The 21,427-nt window shown below is 41.9% G+C and overlaps 1 protein-coding gene across 5 annotated transcripts in view; it reads right to left on the reverse strand.

The window, feature by feature from the left end:
* The window catches only part of LOC106610021 (tripartite motif-containing protein 2), a 63,647-nt gene extending 54,086 nt beyond the window's left edge, over positions 1–9,561 (reverse strand). For 4 of the 5 annotated variants that reach the window (XR_014393061.1, XR_014393060.1, XM_082978383.1 and 1 more), the window contains exon 1: positions 9,478–9,561. The gene's annotated coding sequence lies outside the window, so the exon portion shown is untranslated. Of the gene's footprint in view, positions 1–4,445; positions 4,605–9,477 lie in introns of those variants that run through there. The other variant, XM_014209125.3, reaches the window with a different exon arrangement.
* Positions 9,562–21,427: the final 11,866 nt, after the last annotated feature.

Consider the following 21,427-nt stretch of genomic DNA (forward strand, 5'->3'; position numbering starts at 1 on the left):
CGTCAAGTCTGGAGGAAACCTGGCACATTCCCTACGGTGAAGCATGGTGGTGGCAGCATCATGCTGTAGGGATGTTTTTCAGCAGCAGGGACTGTGAGACTAGTCAGGATCAAGGCAAAGATGAGCGGAGCAAAGTACAGAGAGATCCTTGATGAAAACCTGCTCCATAGCGCTCAGGACCTCAGACTGGGACAAAGGTTCACCTTCCAACAGGACAACGACCCTAAGCACACAGCCAAGACAATGCAGGAGTGGCTTCGGGACATGTCTCTGAATGTCCTTGAGTGGCCCAGCCAGAACCCGATCGAACATCTCCGGAGAGACCTGAAAATTGCTGTGCAGCGACGCTCCCCATCCAACCTGACAGAGCTTGAGAGGATCTGCAGAGAAGAATGGGAGAAACTCCCCAAATACAGGTGTGCCAAGCTTGTAGCGTCATACCCAAGAAGACTCAAGGCTGTAATCGCTGCCAAAGGTGCCTCAACAAAGTACTGGGTAAAGGGTCTGAATACTTAAGTAAATGTAATATCAGTTTATTTGTTTTTATAAAAGTGCAAAAAATTATAAAAAACAGTTTTTGCTTTGTCGTTATGGGGTATTGTGTGTAGATTGATGAGGGAAAAAATAATGTAATACATTTTAGAATAAGGCTGTAACATCACAAAATGTGGAAGAAGTCAAGGGGTCTGAATACTTTCCGAAGGCACTGTACATTCAAAATAACTTAACCTCATGAGCTTGGTTCAACTGTTGTATCCCCTTCAGAACCCAAAATAAAAGCTTGTTTTACTCCAATGTTTGTAAACAAAATAAATGTAAACAAACACTGCATAGCGTCAAAACATGGTTAAAACTACTTTTGATATCATGGATGGTCAGTCCTTGCATCCATACTTCCGTTTATGAATTTGAGAGTGATTACATTTCTCCTGCCCCATCCCTCAGCTTTTTTAATCGAATTGGGCATGCAGTACGCGCACCATGCGCTCTCACCACTGGTGTCCCCCAGGGCTCTGTTCTAGGCCCTCTCCTATTCTCGCTATACACCAAGTCACTTGGCTCTGTCATATCCTCACATGGTCTCTCCTATCATTGCTATGCAGACGACACAGAATTAATCTTCTCCTTTCCCCCTTCTGATAACCAGGCGGCGAATCGCATCTCTGCATGTCTGTCAGACATATCAGTGTGGTTGACGGATCACCAGCTCAAGCTGAACCTCGGCAAGACGGAGCTGCTCTTCCTCCCGGGGAAGGACTGCCCGTTCCATGATCTCGCCATCACGGTTGACAACTCCCTTGTGTCCTCCTCCCAGAGTGCTAAGAACCTTGGCGTGATCCTGGACAACACCCTGTCGTTCTCCACTAACATCAAGGCGGTGACCCGATCCTGTAGGTTCATGCTCTACAACATTTGCAGAGTACGACCCTGCCTCACACAGGAAGCGGCGCAGGTCCTAATCCAGGCACTTGTCATCTCCCGTCTGGATTACTGCAACTCGCTGTTGGCTGGGCTCCCTGCCTGTGCCATTAAACCCCTACAACTCATCCAGAACGCCGCAGCCCATCTGGTGTTCAACCTTCCCAAGTTCTCTCACGTCACCCCGCTCCTCCGCTCTCTCCACTGGCTTCCTGTTGAAGCTCGCATCCGCTACAAGACCATGGTGATTGCCTACGGAGCTGTGAAGGGAACGGCACCTCCATACCTTCAGGCTCTGATCAGGCCCTACACCCAAACAAGGGCACTGCGTTCATCCACCACTGGCCTGCTGGCCCCCCTACCTCTGAGGAAGCACAGTTCCCGCTCAGCCCAGTCAAAACTGTTCGCTGCTCTGGCACCCCAATGGTGGATCAAGCTCCCTCACGACGCCAGGACAGCGGAGTCAATCACCACCTTCCGGAGACACCTGAAACCCCACCTCTTTAAGGAATACCTAGGATAGGATAAAGTAATCCTTCTAACCCCCCCCCCCCCTTAAAAGATTTAGATGCACTATTGTAAAGTGGTTGTTCCACTGGATATCACAAGGTGAATGCACCATTTTGTAAGTCGCTCTGGATAAGAGCGTCTGCTAAATGACTTAAATGTAATGTAAATGTAATGTAATGTACGCTTTGTAATTGTTTCACTGCTGATCGTCCCTTTAAATCTATTATGTTGAAATTGTTGCTTAATTGTTAGGATAATCCTCATCTGGGCTATCTATACCTTGGTGTTTTCATCTCAATTTGTCAGTTCAATGTGTGTTTATTGTTGGAAAGGGTGCGTTGAGTCCCCACCCCCGCTCTGTGCGTGGACGCACACACACACACACACACACACACACACATCTAAAGCATCCACTGGGCCCACACATTAGGGATGGAATGATGAGGGATTATGGAGATATAGGGAGGGGAAGGCGGATGGTAGAGGTCCATCTCATCCTCACACTCCCACTGCCCTCAAGTATATTAAGACCATCTCCCACCCACAGCTATAAAGCAATGCTTTGGTCATTGCGGTTTAAACCAAAAGGCATCATGATGCTATTAGGTGTTGTTACGTAATGCCATGGCAGCCATGTTTGTGCCTGCTGGGCAATGTTAACCCCTAGCAGTTCAGGGAATGTTCTGAATGCTCAATATACTGCATCTCTTCTCCCACTCCCTGGCAGTCAGAGGAACATAGCTATATACCGGTATGCATGCTTTACTGAGAAGAATACTCTAACATTGAGTACAAAGAACAGTAGGCAATGTCGAACATTGTTTTTCCCCTTTGCTGGCTGTGTATATGGGTGAAGGCCTGTCTTTTTGAAAAGCGGTTTGTCCATGACAATAACATGGACAAAAGGGGATGTGCTTCAGAATGGTACTCCTTCAGTGGCTCACACTCACTCTACACATCTAGCGACAGCACTGTCTGAGGCTAGCAGACATGGCAATGAGAAGCATCTTTGCACATCTGTCAACCAGAGTCAGATACACTTCCCAATTCAGCCCTCACTGAGCAGTCAGCCATACCATGAAATACACTGCATCTGTGAGACTGAGAAGCAGTACTGTTAAAGGATAACTTTACTGAAAAACTGTCTTTTGGTATTTTGTTCATTAGTCCACTGTTAATACCATCTCCCAAAACAGTGCATGTCAGCAGTAAATGTTTTCAAGATAGAGCACGTTCAGTTCAGAGCAAAAACTGTGATGGGTTTTGCATGTTTTCAAGTTTTTGATGCAAACTCAATCACAAATGTATTAGCTAAATGCAAATAAAAAGGCTAAACGTTTCAGAGCTAACATGAACACAGTATAATCCACTTGGCTCAATATCAACTATCAGTAATATCAGAAAGATATAAAGAAAACAGTTCATGGAACAATAAGAAAAAAACAGGCAAATAAAAAATTATTTCATAAGATGAAATACAAAGCAGACCTCAACAAAATAGTTAATTCATTCCCAAATATATTCTAAGCAAGATGAACTCCCATGAAAATGTGAAATAATCATTAAAATTGCATATTCAATTCCAATTATACTCTGGATGGAATTTGATTGTATCGCATCATAATCCACTGAAGATTTCAGGGCTTGACTTGTTACAGAGCCCCACGCCCATTGTAGCCCATAGCTGCCCACAACTGTCTGCATGATGAACAGTGAACCAGTGCAACAGCCAGATATCAAGTTTCATCACCACAGCAATCAATACATGTGCCATTTGGGACACGGCCTTCTTCCCAATATAGTGCACTAGTTTTGACCAGAGCCCATATGGCTCTGGGCAAAAGTAATGCACTATATAGGGACTATGGTGCCATTTGGGATACACATACACACTCACAGCCCTCCTCCTATCAATGTATCATCAGTGTCTGGTTTCCTCGCATGGACGTTAGTCTACAGCCTGACCATGCTGATAAAACTCAACACACGCACGCACTCACAATGGGAGAACTGCAAGTGACAAACAAAAATACTGTAGACGAATGCACACACACACACGTGCTAAGTGTACACACAGTAAAATCTAAGTTCAACATTCAGCCACCACACCATCGCTCATAGTGTTGTGATAGGAAGTTCCCATTCAAGAAAATGATTCCAGTAATATTTCAAGAGATAAGGTATTTGAGTGAAATGAGGAAGTCAACTATGGTTCTTTCCCTTGACATTGTATGTCTCTAGTCAACTCATTATCTCTGACTGTTTGTCCTAGAGGGGCAGACCTACAGAGACACACACTTAGTGACATTACATGTAGACTTCACACACACACACACACACTCACCCAACTATCACCCCAAAGGAGACATCATGCAGATAATACAACATCCTCCCTTCTTCATTTCTCTCTGTCAATGTCCCCTTTTCCCCCCCTCTCTCATCTCTCTTTTTTCCCTTTCACCATCTCACTCTCTTTTTCCATACTCCCTTCTCCAAACCCAGAAAACACCACTTACTTGAACTCCATGTCTGTTCTGTTTCTGTCGCCTCTCTTCCCTCTCGGTATGTGAGAACGTCCACACACATCTCCCTGTCACATAAACCCTCTTATCTCTGTGTGTATGTGAGGGAGCGTGTGTGTGTGAGAGAGGCTGGAGTTGTTACAATAAAGCAAACAGACTAACAGAAAAGCCACCAGCTGAACGCAGAAGTAGGGGGAGGGGCCCCGCTGTCAGGGGAGAGGCACTGACCAATCACAGAGCTCAGTGAGGCTTGGGGGCAACCACGTGTGTGTGTGTATGGCTTGTAGCCCCACAGGGCCAGAGGCGTCAAAGGCAGAAAACAATAGACTTCACTAGTTAAGGAGGGAGAGAGGAAGGGATGTGTAAAAAGAGGAGAGGAGAGGGGGAAACAAACAGGACATGCCGGAAGCCACTGTCGATTTGAAGGTCATGTTTTAGAAAAGCATGTTTTGCATAAAGGGATGATATTTGTATTTACAATGGTGTTTGTGTTTTATACTCACTCTGCAGGTGAAAATGACAGTCAAGCTTTTTATTTCAGTTCTATTCAATCCAAGGTAAAAGTACTATGATACCGTACATAATACATGCATTTTCATAAGATGTAGAACCAGTATGGTAACCTATTTCACATAAATGTATGTATATAGTACAGTACTGAATGAATCAGGCACCTTTAACTGGTTTAAACTTCAGGACTCCTACATAACGTCCCTGATGAGGAATGGGGGTAAAAACATCACTCTCCATTTGCCCTCAAAACCAAACAAACGGTCGTTGAGTTCTCCCCCATTACGGTTTCTTGGTCTTCTCCACACCTCTGATGGTTGGCAAACCATTCACTAACCAGAAATTTGGATTTTTATTATGGGGGTCTATGCATAGATTGATGAGGGGGAAAAAAATATTTAATCCATTTCAGAATAAGGCTGTAACGTAACAAAATGTGGAAAAAGTCAAGGGTCTATGGAGACACAGGTATACTATGACATTTTTTACATTTTAGTCATTTAGCAGACGCTCTTATCCAGAGCGACTTACAGTAGTGAATGCATACATTTCATTTTCATTTCATACATTTTTTTTTTTGTACTGGCCCCCCGTGGGAATCGAACCCACAACCCTGGTGTTGCAAACACCATGCTCTACCAACTGAGCCACAGGGAAGCTATGACCTATTAGCATCACCATGACATTGCCATAACCAGGACAGACCTACAATAACATACACAGTTAATGTTTAGCTCATTTTTATTTTATTTTATTTGTCAGGGACCATGCACAAGAACTGTATTTCATCAGATGTAGCCAAATTGCTCATTTCTATCTGTGGTCCCGGGAAACCATAAAACATCATGACATCCCAGAATACAGCGTATAATGTGTACTTAAGCACATTGGGAGAAAGTGTACTTGGTTGACTCAACAGAGGTGTGTATACAGCCTAGCTAGCCTCTGTGTTAATAGATAGTAGAAGGGCTTCTTTACGGAAGACAAACATACACTTACTGGGATACAACAGCAGGTGTGAAAGATAGAAATAGTTGAGTGATCATGGTGTACAAGGTGTATCTAAATAGTCTAAATATAGCCTCCTCTCCTCATCTCCTTTCCTTCATCTACACTGACATGAAATGACTAGGCGGGCAAAAGCTAAATCTGGGTGGACATTCACCATATTGATTGGAGATTAGTACAAAATAAGGGCAGGAAACAAGGAGAGGAATCCACAGACTAGTGAGACCAACACCTCGAATCACCCTTCACATACAAAAAAGAATCCCCATTTTAACCTCAACCATGATGTGGATGGAACATTATCTGATCAGGATTCAGTGGTTAGGAGCCACTTCAATGGATGCAAGTTCACATATGTTGGCCTCAGCTGAAGATGAGATAAGTGAAGGGAGTTGATCTAAATCTGCTTGGAGAGAGAGAGAAACAGAGGCTCCGTCCCAAATGACACCCTATTCCCTATATAGCGCACTACTTTTGACCAGAGCCCATTTGGGGCGCAGGCAGAGAGCTTACATGCTATTTTTATTTATTTGTATTTATTTCACCTTTATTTAACCAGGTAGGCAAGTTGAGAACAAGTTCTCATTTACAATTGCGACCTGGCCAAGATAAAGCGGAGTCGGTTTTTGGTATTTGAGTCGGTGAGTGTGTGTATCGGTATTTGCATGTGTGAATGTGTATGTTTGTGTCTAATTTATGAGCGTGTGTGTGTGTGCTGCAACCAATTACCTCCAGCTAGTCACCCCACATTGACAACCCCCAGCCAGAACCAGCCTGGCTTCCAGCAGCAACCATTGCCATCGACCCACATCCTCACACGGGTCACTATATGTCAAAGGATACCAGTGTTGTAAGCCTTTAGGGCCCACAGGCTGTGTCCAAACTGGATAAGTCAATAAGTGGTCAACTGTCCAGTAGCCGAGCCACTACAAACAATCAATACTGCCATGATTGAGAGGCAAGGGTATATTGCCACACCGTAGCATGGTTTGAGCAACATGTATGAAAAATAGTGATACCCACTGCATGCAATAGAGAGATTAACCTAGACACTAAGTCTTATTGACCTCTCCAATGTGTGTGTGTGTGTGTCACTTTTAGATCTGATGAGTGGATAATGTGAATAAGCAATATGTCATTTAGCTAACCAGAAGTCTATGCAGCGCTATTACAACTTCCTTATGTCCATCCGTTCCTTAAAATCAACAAGGGCCCATATAATAGAGTGAACTACATAGTGACTGGTACCTTCCCTCTGACTATATATACACGTAGCAGTGTTTCTCAATACATTCTTGGAGAGAACCGCCAGGGTTGCAAATGTTTTGTTCTAGCCCAGTACTAACTCAACTAATCACCATGCTCTTGATGAAGTTAATTAGGTGTGTTAATACTAGAAAATAACAAGCCTGCACCCCCTGGGTATTACCACCCTTAATCCTAACCTTAACCATTAATGGAGAAAAAGTTAAACTGACCCTAGATCAGTGTCTAAGGGCAACTTCTCCCTACTCCTGAAATGAGAAACACTGCATATACAATCTCCCCAAAATACAACATATGTAGGCCATGAGAAGAGCAAAACAATCCCTCTGGTCCAGCTCTGGGGCTGCACTGCACTGGTGCAGTAGTGGAGCAACGCACATCCTGCTAACATACTGTGGCACCCGTCCCACGCTATTTCCTGTTTCTGAGAAATAGTTACTGCATTGAGCCACTGATGTCACAGGGAGGACTTTGCCACAGTGTGATGGGTAGCCATCCAAGAAAAAAAGATGGGGAGAGAGGGGGGTTAGAGGGAGAAAGAGAGCGAGAGAGTGGTTACTCTCCCGCTCTCTTATTGTTAGAATCCAGAAAAGAGCCATTCAATTCTACAACCAGCTGAAAGGAAGCGATTCCCAAACCTTCCATAACAAAGCCCTCACCTACAGAGAGATGAACCTAGAGAAAAGTCCCCTCAGCAAGCTGGTCCTGGGGCTCTGTTCACAAACAAACAGACCCCACAGAGCCCCAGGACAACAACACAATTAGACCCAACCAAATCATGAAAAAATTACTTGACACATTGGAAAGAACTAACCAAAAAACAAAGCAAACAGGAATGATATTTGGCTCTAAACAGAGAGTACACAGTGGCAGAATTCCTGACTACTGTGACTGACCCAAAATTAAGGAAAGCTTTGACTATGTACAGATTCAGTGAGCATAGCCTTGCTATTGAGAGAAACCGCCGTAGGCAGACCTGGCTATGGAAACTGAGCTGCACTTCCTAACCTCCTGCCAAATGTATGACCATATTGGGGACACATATTTCCCTCAGATTACACAGACCTACAAAGAATATGAAAACAAATCCAATTTTGATAAACTCCCATATCTATTAGGTGAAATATCACAGTGTGCAAACACAGCAGTAATATTTGTGACCTGTTGCCACAAGAGAAGGGCAACCAGTGGAGCACAAACACCATTGTAAATACAACCCATATTTATCTGTCTATTTATTTTCCCTTTCTTACTTCAACTATTTGCACTTTGTTACATTGTACATAGCCAGTAATATAACATGTGAAATGTCTATTCTTTTGAAACGTATTGTTTTCTGTTAATTTCAGACTGTTTATTTCACTTTTGTTTGTTATCTATTCCACTTGCTTTGGCAATGTAAACGTGTTTCCCATGCCAATAAATCCCTTTGAATTGAGAGAGGCAGAGCAAGAGAGATGAAAAGAGAGAGAGAGAGGAGTGTTTTATGTAAAAAGACTTTACAGTGCGTTCACTGACACAATCTCTTTAGAGGAACTGAGAGAGGAGTGTTTTGAGGAAAAGGAATGTAAATTGAATGACTGTATGAAGCCGTGGCTGAAGCAACGTTATTACCAAAGTAATACCAAAGTACAGTATGAATGGAAGAATGCCTGGATTTCTTACAAACTTCATGAATGAGTCTAAATGAAAGAAAACAGGAAATGAGATAGTAGTACGTGCAACCACAGACATACCATCTTATCCAGCAACCGACAATGCCCGAGTAGTGAAATAAGTAAGCTGAAGGCATCACATTTTATGACCATTGCAAGTAAAACGATTCAACAAAAACAAGGCGTACAAAAAATGATAACCTAAAATGCTTACATAGCATTAATCCAGCGCAAGCCTACATACTCCAGTCCTGTCCTGGGGCTGTATGGATCAAGCATCTCAGAGTAGGAGTGCTGATTTATTAAATATATTATATATATTAAATCAAACAAGACTGCATGACACGCATTGCTTTCTTGTGCTGATAAAGCAAGTGACGAGAGTAACTGAAACAATGAAACAACATTTCAACATATGCAACGGAAACAATCTTCGGGCAATAACGCATGTGTCCCATGCATGCGCTCTAGACTACATGCATCGTTTGATAAAACGAATTGCAATAATTTACAATAACGCACCAAACAACGAACACATTGAACAGATCTCAGAGTACCCCTCCAAGAATAACTTGAGAAATACTCACATTTTGTCAGTCAGTATGCTCAGGGCAATATTTACGAGAGAGAAGCAAAAACTGTGCGCCCTCTGCCTTCTCTGTCAATTTCAGTAGAAATGAAGCAGTTGGTTGAATCTAAACTGCAGCATTAAAGACATATCTGATCTGACAAAAAAAGTGAGGCAGGGAGGCAATGCCAGTAAAATACACACATTCATTAACCCAATCAGCTTTAAAACGCTATCAATATTACATTCATTGGATGGTCACAGAAGATGTACAAAAATAAACGAACTATTTTTAAATCATTATTCAAGTGCATGCTGCTTTTGTGATTTCATTTCTTTTGGTGACAGGGTGGAGAATTTCCTGTTTTGTTTGTTTTCTATTTTATTTTAACATACACATATTTAGATGATCAATATTATATACACAACCAGTCAAAAGGTTTAGAACAGTTATAGTCATTCCAGGGTTATTCTTTATTTTTACTATTTAATACATTGTAGAATAATAGTGAAGACATCAAAACTATGAAACACCGCATATGGAATCATGTAGTAACCAAAAAAGTTTTAACCTGTTATGGCTAGGGGGCAGTATTTTCATGGCTGGATAAAAAACGTACCCGATTTAATCTGGTTACCACTCCTACCCAGTAACTAGAATATGCATATACTTATTACATATGGATAGAAAACACCCTAAAGTTTCTAAAACTGTTTGAATGGTGTCTGTGAGTATAACAGAACTCATTTGGCAGGCAAAAACCTGACAAGGTTTCAGGCAGGAAGTGGCCTGTCTGACAAGGTGTCGTTCTTCTTGTCTCTGTTTATTGAAGAGTGAGGATCTTAGCTGTCCCGTGACACTTCCTACGGCTGCCATAGGGTCTCAGAAGGCGGTAAAAAGCTGAATCGTGGCTTTGCAGGCTCTGGCTGAAAAAAAGTAGCGCGTTTGGGTAGTGGCTGGTTACAGTACTGTGAGACTCAGGCTCGTGCCCGCGTCGACCGAAAGCTTTGTTTACTTTCCTCTGTTTAGCTAAAAGGAGATTCCCGGTCGGAATATTATCGCTTTTTTACGAGAAAAATGGCATAAAAATGGATTTTAAACAGCGGTTGACATGCTTCGAAGTACGGTAATGGAATATTGAGATTTTTTTTGTCACGAATTGCGCCATGCGCACGACCCTGATTTACCATTTCAGATAGTGTCTGGGACGCACGAACAAAACGCCGCTATTCGGATATAACGATGGATTATTTTGGACCAAACCAACATTTGTTATTGAAGTAGCAGTCCTGGGAGTGCATTCTGACGAAGACAACAAAAGGTAATCAAACTTTTATAATAGTAAACCTGATATTGGTGAGTGCTAAACTTGCCGGGTGTCTAAATAGCTAGCCCGTGATGCCTGGGCTATGTACTTAGAATATTGCAAAATGTGCTTTCACCAAAAAGCTATTTTAAAATCGGACATATCGAGTGCATAGAGGAGTTCTGTATCTACAATTCTTAAAATAATTGTTATGCTTTTTGTGAACGTTTATCGTGAGTAATTTAGTAAATTCTTAGTGAATTCGCCAGAAGTTTGCGGGGGGTATGCTAGTTCTGAACGTCACATGCTAATGTAAAAAGCTGTTTTTTGATATAAATATGAACTTGATTGAACAAAACATGCATGTATTGTATAACATAATGTCCTAGGGTTGTCATCTGATGAAGATCATCAAAGGTTAGTGCTGCATTTAGCTGTCTTCTGGGTTTTTGTGACATTATATGCTAGCTTGAAAAATGGGTGTCTGATTATTTCTGGCTTGGTACTCTGCTGACATAATCTAATGTTTTGCTTTCGTTGTAAAGCCTTTTTGAAATCGGACAGTGTGGTTAGATAAAGGAGAGTCTTATCTTTAAAATGCTGTGAAATAGTCATATTTTTTAAAAATTGAAGTTTTTGTATTTTTGAGGAATTTGTAATTCGCGCCACGCCTATCATTGGATATTGGAGCAGGTGTTCCGCTAGCGGAACGTCTAGATGTAAGAGGTTAAACAAATCAAAATATATATTTTTTCTTAGTGAATTTACATTTATGAATATGACATTTTGCAATTAGCACTATTTGATTCATGAGGTAAAATTGTTTTTCCTTTACCCTTTTTAGAGTTAAGGAAACCAAGCAGCACATTCTCTCACAAAAAAAAACTAAAGTAATCAAGAATACTAACAATTATAAAACTATTTCAATAGGATACCTGATAATTAACAATATTTAAAGTTTAGAGACAGAACTCTTCAGTATTCTACAGATACACTAAATATTCTATCCATATACTGTCCATAATGTCTGCACATCCCATCACACATACAATTGAAGTCGGAAGTTGACATACACCTTAGCCCAATACATTTAAACTCAGTTTTTCACAATTCAGACATTTAAATCTAGTAGGTCAGTTAGGACCACCACTTCATTTTAAGAATGTGAAATGTCAGAATAATAGTAGAGAGAATGATTTATTTCAGCTTTTGTTTCTTTCATCACAGTCCCATTTGGTAGCATTGCCTTTAAATTGTTTAACTTGGGTCAAACGTTTCGGGTAGCTTTCCACAAGCTTCCCACAATAAGTTGGGTGAATTTTGGCCCATTTCCCTGACAGAGCTGGTGTAACTGAGTCAGGTTTGTAGGCCTCCTTGCTCACACATGCTTTTTCAGCTCTGCCCACACATTTTCTATGGGATTGAGGTCAGGGCTTTGTGATGGCCTCTCCAATACCTTGACTTTGTTGTCATTCCAACTTTGGAACAATGCTTGGGGTCATTGTCCATTTGGAAGACCCATTTGCGACCAAGCTTTAACTTCCTGACTGATGTCTTGAGATGTTGCTTCAATATATCCACATAATGTTCCTTCCTCATGATGCCATCTATTCTGTGAAGGGCACCGGTCCCTCCTGCAGCAAAGCACCCCCACAACATGATGCTGCCATCCCCGTGCTTCACGGTTGGGATGGTGTTCTTCGGCTTGCAAGCGTCCCCCTTATTCCTCCAACATAACAATGGTCATTATGGCCAAACTGTTCTATTTTTGTTTCATCAGACCAGAGGACATTTCTCCAAAAAGTACGATCTTTGTCCCCATGTGCAGTTGCAAACCGTTGTCTGGCTTTTTGATGGTGGTTTTGGAGCAGTGGCTTTTTCCTTGCTGAGCGGCCTTTCAGGTTATGTCAATATAGGACTTGTTTTACTGCGGATATAGATACTTTTCTACCCGTTTCCTCCAGCATCTTCACAAGGTCCTTTGCTGTTGTTCTGGGATTGATTTGTACTTTTCGCACCAAAGTACGTTCATCTCTAGGAGACAGAACGCGTCTCCTTCCTGAGCTTTATGACGGCTGCGTGGTCCCATGGTGTTTATACTTGCGTACTATTGTTTGTACAGATGAACGTGGTACCTTCAGGCATTTGGCAATTGCTCCCAAGGATGAACTGGTGGCTCAGGAAAGACTTGGCTTAGTAGCGTATCACTTTGGATGATTCCCCAATTATTTTTAATGAATCTTTTAATGTTCTCTGCTTCAGTGCTGTATTTTGTAACAAAATACACTCTCTCTGATGCATCACGAGGCACTCACCTTCGCAACAAGTTCTCTCTGTCAAGTAATCCAGCCCTTATACCTGCATCTTTCAGGACCTGAACGCTGTAGCCCCGATTCAAGAAGCGATTCTCCAATTCAGCAGATTTGACACTATAGTCTGTTTCCTGATCGCAAATTCTGCGGACTCTTTAGAATTGGCCATATGGAATATTCTCTTTTAGCCTTTTGGGGTGAAAGCTGTCTGCCCTCAGAATGGTATTCCCATCTGTAGGCTTCCTAAAGATTGATGTGTGCAAACAACCTTTGTCATTTTTACTGATGTCGAGGTCCAAAAAATGAATGTTATCCTTGCTGTACTCCATAGTTAGTTTGATGTTAGGGTTAATGCTGTTAAGGTATTGGTGGAAGGAAATAAGTTCATCTTCTGAGCCTTACCAAAAAAGGCAATCATCATCAATATAGCGTCCCCACCATATAATCCGGTCAAAGAAATGGTTATTAGAAGGATCCAAAATGAATTCATTTTCCCATTTACCCAAGTGATACACTACTACGCCAAGTCTTTCCTGAGCCACCAGTCATAAGCTTTAAGAGATGTCCTACCCTAAAGGACAAATTAGTCCACAGTTATCTTCCGGGTGACTCTCAAAAAACTTGGCTTGGCCACAAACCCAAGGGCTCTTTTAAATGTAACCAGTGCAACCATTGCAGAAATATTGCACAGAAAAAGTATTTTGTTGATACAGCTTCCAAAATGGAGTATTACGTCAAGCATTTCATTAATTGCAAAACCACTCATGTCATCTATAGATTAGAATGTCCACAGTGCAAGGTGTTCTACATTGGACGGACAAAGAGACGCCTTCAAGATTGCCTAGCGGAACACAAGTACGCCATACGGGTAGGCAATGAAGACTACCCCATGGCAAGGCATTACAAGTCCTTACACCATGGCAACCCTGCCTCCCTACAAGCTATGGGTATTGATCATATCCCGGCCTCTATTAGAAAAGGGGACCGTCTTAAACAGTTAAACCAAAGGGAAAGTTTTTGGATTTACAAACTACAGGCCGCTAAATACCCGGGTTTAAATGAAGATATGGATTTCTCACCCTTCCTGTAGGGTTGTGATGGGTCCATTTGCTGTCATCTAGTGGACATTTTGCTCAATTGCCCTCAGCTATGTTTAGACTCTTGTTGTTCATGTTTTGCTGTGTTATAGTGTACTATGGAATATATTGCTTTCTTATTCTTGACACTTCTCCCAGCCATATTTAAGGTTAGAACTACCTTTCGAACTGTTCTGATACTTCTAGCTTGGAGTTACATTTTTATGATAACATAGCTACAGTATTTCACTTTAAAGTGTGTATAGTATTGCTTACTAGGTGTGTCCAATCAATTTTAACCACTCCCTCTTCAAATTAGGGTTAATTGGAAAAGCTGTTAAAAAGAGAACATTGTATTATTTCTTTGTACTCCCTGACGAAGGCCATGCAGCCGAAACACGTCGGATTTAAAAAAACATTGTTTCTATTGAACATGCCATACTAATAAAGGCATTTTAATCTATTATATGAAGAGTGCCTTGGTCCTCCTTTCTTTTTGATGACCAACTCACCCCTTTTACCAAAGAGCACCTTCTGTCTACCAACATTTACTATTGTGTACCTTAGTAGCGCTTCCCTTCCTCCTCTTTCTACTATGGTACCTTCAGGCATTTGGAAATTCCCAAGGATGAACCAGACTTTTTTTTGCTATTTCTTTTCTGAGTTCTTGGCTGATTTCTTTTGATTTTCCCATGATGTCAAGCAAAAAGGCACTGAGTTTGAAGGTAGGCCTTGAAATACATCCACAGGTAAACCTCCAATTGACTCAAATTATGTCAATTAGTCTATCAGAAGCCATGACATAATTTTCTGGAATTGTCAAGGCTGTGTAAAGTCACAGTCAACTTAGTGTATGTAAACTTCTGACCCACTGGAATTGTGATACAGTGAATTATAAATGAAATAATCTGTCTGTAAACAATTGTTGGAAAAATGACTTGTGTCATGCACAAAGTAGATGTCCTAAATGACTTGCCAAAACTATAGTTTGTTAACAAGAAGTTTGTGGTGTAGTTGAAAAACAGGTTTTAATGACGCCAACCTAAGTGTATGCAAACTTCCGACTTCAACTGTACATAACACAGGTGTATTTCTATTAATAATAACTGATAGAAAGCAGGCATATCAATGGATATAGGATAGAAATAAATAATACAATTGTTGTTTTTTCACAACTGGAAAACTAATGGGCAACAGTTACCATCTTTTTTGACTCAATCTCCCCAAGTCCTGGAGTAAAGGAGTAGCCAGATGTGGAGGTCCTGGTCTGTCCTGATTCTCCCTTCTGATAAGTCTCCAGCGTCAACATTTCTAAGCAAACAAAAACAGGGAGAAGGGAGAATCTGTAGACTGAGATAGAATAACATACTCTTTGCCAGAATTCAGCCAGCCTTCACAAGACCATAACATATGCAAATATGTCCCCTTTTGTGTTTTACACCTCCAGCAGAGGAATTACATTTTCTGAGTGTATGTAATTCAGTTTCACTGGCATATAGTACATTCTATAGATGGTCTTAAACTGCAGTAATTTACGTCTGCGATTATATGAACATGACAGTGCATTCAAACATATCTGTATAAATTCATCATTATCAATAGCCTCTACCAGGTCTTCCTCACATTTTTGTATTACATGTTTTGTGTCATCGGGAAAAGCCTCTGTCAACACTTGAGAAAGTTTGGAACACAACTTTGGAGGTTTGTCAGACTGCCTTAAAATAGTATCAATCTTTGAAGCATCTGACTTGCCCAGTGTTTACTGCACAGAGAGAATAGGGTGTTGTATCTGCAAAAATTCCCTGGTTTCCTGACCCTGCGGAGACCCCTGTCACTATCTGACCCTTCTAAGATGAGGCATGACAAAGAGAGAGGCATGACCTTGGTGTACATTTATACATTATATTATCCAAGAATATAATTAATGGTTCAATTATTTACATGATTCCAAGATCCCAGACTGTAGCTTTAAGCTTAAGCTGCTGTCCTGTAGCTAGTGTAGGGCTACCCATCAACTCAAGATGTAACATTCACTGATATTGTTAATATACTGCAAAATTCACCTGAGCTCCTTAGACTGGATTTCCCTGGCTGTCTGACCCTGCTGGGACACCTGTCACCATATGATCCTGCTGAACATAGTCTTTTGTAATCATTTAGGCAGGTTACCTTCGCTTCCTTGGGCACAGGGACTATGGTGGTCTGCTTGAAACATGTAGGTATTACAGAGGTTGAAAATGTCAGTGGGAGGTTGAAAATGTTAGTGAAGACACTTGCCAGTTGGTCCGCGCATGCTTTGAGTACACGTCCTGGTAATCCGTCTGGTCCCGCAGCTTTGTGATTGTTGACCTGTTTAAAGGTCTTGCTCACATCGGCTACCGAGAGCATTATCACATAGTAGTCCGGAACAGCTGGAGCTCTCATGCATGCTTCAGTGTTGCTTGCCTTGAAGTGAGCATAAAAAGTGTTTAGCTTGTCTGGTAGGCTCGCGCCACTGGGCAGCTCGGGGCTGGGTTTCCCTTTGTAATCCGTAATAGTTTTCAAGCACTGCCACATCCGACGAGCGTCAGAGCCGGTGTAGTAGGATTCAATCTTAATGCTGTATTGACGCTTTGCCTGTTTGATGGTTCGTCTGAGGGCATAGCGGGATTTCTTATATGCATCCGCATTAGTGTCCCGCTCTTTGAAAGCGGCAGCTCCATGGCTTCTGGTTGGGATATGTACGTATGGTCACTGTGGGGACGACGTCGTCAATATACTTATTGATTGAAGCCGATGACTGAGATGGTATACTCCTCAATGCCATTGGATGAATCCCGGAACATATTCCACTCTGTGCTAGCAAAACTGTCCTGTAGCATAGCATCCGTGTCATCTGATCCCTTCATTATTGAGCGAGTCACTGGTACTTCCTGCTTTAGTTTTTGCTTGTAAGCAGGAATCAGGAGGATAGAATTATGGTCAGATTTGCCAAATGGAGGGCGGGTGAGAGCTTTGTATGCATCTCTGTGTGTGGAGGAAAGGTAGTCTAGAGTTATTTTTCTTCTGGTTGCACATGTGACATGCTGGTAGAAATTTGGTAAAATGGATTTAAGTTTGCCTGCATTAAAGTCCCTGGCCACTAGGAGCGCCACTTCTGGATGAGCATTTTCTTGTTTGCTTATGGCCTTATACAGCTGGTTGAGTGCAGTCTTAGTGCCAGCATCGGTTTGTGGTGGTAAATAGACGGCTACGAATAATATAGATGAGAACTCTCTTGGTAGATAGTGTGGGCTAAAGCTTATCATAAGGTACTCTACCTCAGGCGAGCAATATCTCAAGACTTTTTTAATAATAGACATTGCACACCAGCTGTTATTGACAAATAGACACACACCCTTGTCCCTCGTCTTACCAGACGTAGCTTCTCTGTCCTGCCGATGCATGGAAAATCCCACCAGCTCTATATTATCTGTGTCGTCGTTCAACCACACTCGGTGAAACATAAAATATTACAGGATAATCTTGATCGTAGATCATCCATTTTATTTTCCAATGATTGCACGTTGGTCAATAGAACCGATGGCAGTGTGGGATTACTCACTCGCCTACGAATTCTCAGAAGGCAGCCTGACCTCCGTCTCCTTTTTCTACATCTTTTCTTCATGCAAATGACAGGGATTTGGGCCCGTTCCCGAGAAAGCAGTGTATCCTTCGTATCGGACTCATTAAAGAAAACATATTCTTCCAGTTCGAGGTGAGTAATCGCTGTTCTAATGCCCAGAAGTTATTTTTGGTTATAAGAGACAGTAGCAGCAACATTATGTACAAAACATTTTTTTTACAAACAATGTGAAAAGACTAACAAAATAGCACCGTTGGTTAGGAGCACGTAAAACAGCAGGCATCCCCTCCGGCGCAATTCCTATGTAGATGGCATAACATGGCATAAGTCATGGCAAAATGTGTAGAATTGCAGGAAATTAGCTTTAAAATGTCCAAATAATCTCTCCACCTCATGGCACAATAGGTAGAATTGCAGGAAATTAGCTTTAAGCTACAAAAAAATATCTTTGCCCCATGGCAAAATGAGTAGAAGTGCATGAAATGTGTTATAAAATTGCTAAATGTTTTCTCCACCCCATGGCAAAACGTGTAGAACTGCAGGAAATGTACTTTAAAACATACCATTTTCTCTCCACTGGGCATTTTTATGTCTCTGCATGCAGTTTTAAGATAGTGGAAGGGCATTTCTTGAGCAATTGCTAATAGGGTTCCTATAGTCATTGCGCTAATGCTATTAACAACGGCTCTGATAAATACCTTCAACTACCTACAAACTGTAACCAGAGACATAAAAATGGTATCCATCTGACAATGGCCAAAATGTCACACTGTCCCTTTAAGGTAACCATCTAGTGCAATAGCGTGCAACTGCAGCCTGCAATTCTGGGCGTTCCTGCATGTGGGTATTCCTGCATCTGCAGCTTTGCAAACCCCACCCCGCCTCGAGCATCCAATTGGTTCCATCATAAACACACCTCCCCTCGAGCATCCCATTGGTTCCTGCATGATCACCACCCCGTGACCTATGATCTCTTAATCCAGCCCTGTGCCTGACAGACGATATTTTTCAGAAATATGCCTATGTGTACACTACTTTGATATGCATCAATTAGGATTAAGAAGTGAGTATATGCAGTGGCATCATTGGCCTGGCCTTTCAGGATTTTATCCCCGGCTGTTTTTGTCTTCTTCTTTGTTGCGCTTTTACGGCGGACTACCTGTACTGTCCTGTACTATTAAAATCACTAATCTATACATGATCCCTTCAAAGGCTTCAGAAGCATGGGAGGGCGGCACATCTTCCGTCGCCAAAAACCCCTGTAACTCTTCTGCTGTGAATTCCTGAAACCCCAAATAATTTCCTGCCGCAGCCACAATGATGCCCAACTTCTTTGACTTCCTTGCTACTCTAACCGTGCAATTTATCACAGTTGCAATGTGCGCCACAAAATCCCTTTCTTTACATACATGTCTGGTTCTCTTAGCTGACAAACATTCACTATGGTCTGTTGTGCATCCACAACCATCTCCTCAACACTAGAGCCACTTTCTCTCTCAATTCTTTTGATTGCCTCTGCATAGGAGATCCAATTGACTGCCCTAACTTTAGCCACCTCAACCTTCTTCACCCTTACAGAGCACTCCACGAACTCTGCATCATGATCCCCACCACATGGCCATTCTTCACTCCGATCTTTTGCATACTCCTTCCATCTGCACACATTTGAAACATGACCAAAAGCACTTATGCTGTACCTCATATACTGTATCCTAGCATAACATGCATAGGGAGGTATTCACTATCAAAAAACAACAGCACCGACAAACTTTCTTCCTTTCCTCCCTTCACCATGCAGGTCAGGCGACGGACCCTAACCACACCTGGGAATTTCATCGCAAGGATTTCCTCCTTTATTTCCACTGACACCCCTGAAATGACTCCCTTAACAGGTGCTCTAATCTGGAGGTCGAAGCACGACACATCAGATGTCCCAACTCTCGTGATGCCCACTGCCTTCTTCCTTTGTTCCTCAGACACAAAATGAATCAGGACAAGCCCACTCCTGGTCACTCTGATTGATCCCACTTTTCCCAACACAAGATTCACCTTCTTCGAGACCCCAAATGGATCTCCCAGATTCACCTCGTCATAAAAAAATTGCATCCCAACAAGAAACAAATCGTTGTCCGACATACACTTATCATCCCCTTCAGCTTTCAACACTTTTTCCATTCCTTGATTTTATACTACTGTTCTCCAATCTTCTTCTCCAACTCCACCCAACTCACTTCTCGTTTCACTCGCAACATCCACTTCCGCAATGATGTTTTGATCCAGTTATTTAACCTTTTACTGCAGTGGGCTAAATCAGGGTCACACAGTGTTTCTTGGAAGTCTTAAACAAATCCACTTTGAAACAAAAGTATACACCTTATACACATGGTTATGGGCTTAAACAAAGAAGACATGTACCATGTCATAGTTAAAATGTATTACATTTTGAGTTTGCATCCCAATATTATACTTTATATACATCACAGAAGACTGAAATATAACAAAACCGTTTGACATAAACAGCTGATTTTGGGCGTTTTTCTTTTTTATAATGTTGATTAATTATGAAATTATGAAAAATATTAATAACATTCCACCCATGAGGCCACTAGAGGGCGATTTGGTAATGTGACTGAAGGAAAGTGTTCAGTTTGGCTCATTGCACAGGACAGAGTCTGTTTGAAGTTGTTGAGTGTTTTTTGATAATACACTGTAGATGTATGTAGATGAGTGTTCCAGAGTAGAGAGGTGCACAATAGCAACTGGAATTGAGTACTGGCAGTGTCTGTTGTGGAAGGGGCAAGTTACCTGAATAATATCTAATCTCTCAATATTCTAATCTTTCAATGTTCATTTCAAAGTGCGCCAAATTCATGCATTTAGCTGTTGAAATTATTTTTTTATTTGCAGGGGGAGAATGTCCCTGGAAGCCCCTACTGGCTGTGGGCTAAGCCCCCAATGTCTTAAAATCCTAGAAACACCCCTGAGTATAGATAATACCCACTGAAAAAAGTGGGAATGCGGTGTACACCCGTTTACAACCCCCACTACACCACTGCTAACTCCTGAGTCCTACAGGCTCGTGTCTCTCAGCTCCAGCTGTTTCAGTTCTGAGTTGGGTGAATGCAGAAGTGTGGCCAGATCTGCACAGCTACCCTTAATCAGACCACACTGACCTAGGCTGCTGTAGGAAGGCAGTTAAAAGAAGCACATGATAACTCAAGATCATCAAGATAGTTGCCATCAAATAAAAAGTGTTCTTGGAAACAGGCTATTACCATTGTGTGTGCAATGGTAATAGCCTGTTTCCAAGAACACTTTTTATTTGATAACTGTGCCAGCAGTGTTCTTGTCACAGAAGTTGTCATGGAGAGAAGAGGACCAAGGCGCAGCGGGATTGTGGACACTCATGTTTATTAAATAAAACACGTAAAGCATCCACTTGAAAAAAACAATAAACAGTACTTACAACAGCAACAGTCTTGCAGGCACATACAATGCAGTGCAAGGACAACCACCCACAACCCCAAAGAAAAACACACACACCTATATAGGACTTCCAATCAAAGGCAACTCAACACACCTGCCTTCAATTGGAAGTCCCAATCACCAACACATTTAACAAACACAAACCACCTGCCACATCCTGACCAAGACTAACACAATTACGCCC

Source organism: Salmo salar, chromosome 08, assembly GCF_965601325.2.
Source record: "Salmo salar chromosome 08, fSalSal1, whole genome shotgun sequence".
NCBI classification, from domain to species: Eukaryota; Metazoa; Chordata; class Actinopteri; order Salmoniformes; family Salmonidae; genus Salmo; species Salmo salar.